The sequence below is a fragment of the Herpailurus yagouaroundi genome, unplaced genomic scaffold (genome assembly GCF_014898765.1).
Source record: "Herpailurus yagouaroundi ecotype Mexico unplaced genomic scaffold, PumYag 250, whole genome shotgun sequence".
Taxonomy (NCBI): Eukaryota; Metazoa; Chordata; class Mammalia; order Carnivora; family Felidae; genus Herpailurus; species Herpailurus yagouaroundi.
This window is the reverse complement of record NW_024412467.1, coordinates 8,759,869-8,762,186: the sequence shown is the minus strand read 5'-3', so window position 1 is coordinate 8,762,186 and position 2,318 is coordinate 8,759,869. Positions and strand designations below refer to the sequence as shown.

The following is a 2,318-nucleotide window of genomic DNA, read 5'->3' as shown; positions in this document are numbered from 1 at the left end:
AAAAAAAAAAAAAAAAAAAAAAGAATAAAATAAAAAATAAATAACAAAAGTATGCACATGCTCTTCTCCAGCAACATCAGGGAAAGTTCTGAGAGCCAGACAGACAATGTCCCATGTGGAAGTCAGAAAGAGAAGCTTAGGGCTCAGAAGGTAGCTCATGGAGTCATGAGCCTGCTGCATAGAAGTAAAGGCTCATGTGAGAGCTGGCTTAGCCTGAGAAGAACCCTGACTGGAGCTGAGCTATGGAAAGGCTGGTGGAACTTCCCTGACAGCACAGCCTGGTCCAGATGTTCCTTTCAACCTTCTCTACAACCCCCAAAGACTGGCTTCATTAACTAATACAGCTGCTGTCTGCCCCGTATATGCACTTTATGCACATGCTCTTTGTTAGGAGGAGCTCGTTAATAGGGCTTTCTTTACCTTAGAAACTGGAAATGCCATGGGTCTGAAGAACTGGCAGATACCTAATAGCAAATATCCCAGGGATTCTGGAAACATCTGTCGTGGTTCCAAAGCTAGCCCAGTTGGAAGTGGGCTACCACTTGATGCAAAAACTGCTAATGCCTTTGGTCTACAAAGAGCCAAAGAGCAATGATGGAGCAGACAAATACTTAAGTAAGAGGCTTTCTATAAATCTTGTTTAACAACTGTATTTGTCAGCCTAGACTAAGCGACATCATGGTGACCAGCAATCTTAGTGGTTTATAAAGACAGGGCTTTATGTCTCACTCACGTGATATCCATCACAGCCTGGTGGTGACTCTGGGGCCATCATTTGCATTCAGCCTCCTATGCTGATGAAACAGCCCCTCTCCAGGACAATGCTAAATTTGTGGCAGAAGGAAAGGAAAAAGTGTCAGACCACACAATGGCTCTTCAAGCTTTGGCTCAGAAATGGCACATATCACTTCTCAGTTTTCACTGGACAAAGGAAGCCTCACACCAGTGCAGCAGGAAAGAATAAGCCTCCCCTGGAAAGGGTGTTGCATTGTCATATAATAAATATATATTTTGGTGTCCATTCATTGTTCCTGATTCACAGCTCCTGAAAGTTGTAATTACCTAAGTGATCAGAACCTAGGAGCATCTTTCCTTACAATGTTGGAGGTTTTGTCATTCATTCCTGAAGTAGCTCCAGAGCATTAACATCAACTCCAGTGAGTTGAGGTGATATTTGAACAGCCACAGGATGGGACTGGTTACCAAGGTTACCAAGGGAGCCAACCATGTGACTGGATTGGAACTTTCAGCTCTATTTCCCATCACCCCTAACTCAGGGGAGGGGAGAGGGGCCGGAGGGTTGAATCAATCACCAATGGTCAATGATTTAATCAATCGCGCCTACACAATGAAGCCTCCGTTAAAAAAAGGGGGGGGGGGGCCGGGCGCCTGGGTAGCTCAGTTGGTTAAGTGTCTGACTCTTGATTTTGGCTCAGGTCATGATCTCACAGTTTGTGGGATTGAGCCCCGTGTCAGGCTCTGTGCTGACAGTGTGGAGCCTACTTGAAATTCTCTCTCTCTCTCTCTCTCTCTCTCTCTCTCTCTCTGCTCCTCTCTCACTTGTGAGCACATGCTTTCTCTTTCTCTCAAATTAATAAATAAACATTAAAAAAAAAAAGATGAAGTTTGGGAAGCTTCCCACACTGGTGAGCTCACAGAGGTGCTAGGAGGGTGGTGTCCCCTGAGACAGCATGGGAGATCCACAACGCTGCCCACACACCTTGCCCCATGCATCTCCTCCATCTGCCTGTTCCTGAGTTGTATCCTTTTAAAATCAATCAGTAATCTAATAAGTATGGTTGATCCTTGAACAAGGTGGGTGTTGGGGGTGCTGAACCCCTGCACGGCTGAAAATTCACATATAACTTTTGACTCCCCAAAAAAACAGAACTACTAATAGCCAGGAACTGATCAGAAGCCTTACTGATAACACATATAATTGACTAACACATATTTTGTACATTATATGTATTATATACTGTATTCTTCTAATAAAGTCAGCTAGAGAAAAGAAAATGTTATTAAAATCATAAGGAAGAGAAAATACATTTATAGTACTGTACTGTATGTATTGAAAAAAATCCACATACAAGTGGATCCTTGCATTTCAAACCTGTGTTGTCCGAGGGTCAACTGTAAACTGTTTTCCTGAGTTCTGTGAGCTGCTCGAGCAAATTATCAAATGGAGGAGGGGGTCATGAGAACAATGGTTGTAATTGCTGTCTGAGGTGGTAGAAGCCAGTCTTGTAGGATTCAGTCCTTCACCTGCGGGATCTGACACTAAATCCAAATGCATAGTGTCAATATTGAGTTCAGCT

General features: G+C 43.5%; 1 protein-coding gene across 1 annotated transcript in view; it reads right to left on the bottom strand.

Annotated features, from left to right (window-relative positions):
- KIF13A (kinesin family member 13A) overlaps positions 1-2,318 on the bottom strand; it is a 270,175-nt gene that overhangs the window by 226,471 nt on the left and 41,386 nt on the right. The gene's annotated exons all lie outside the window — the stretch shown is intronic.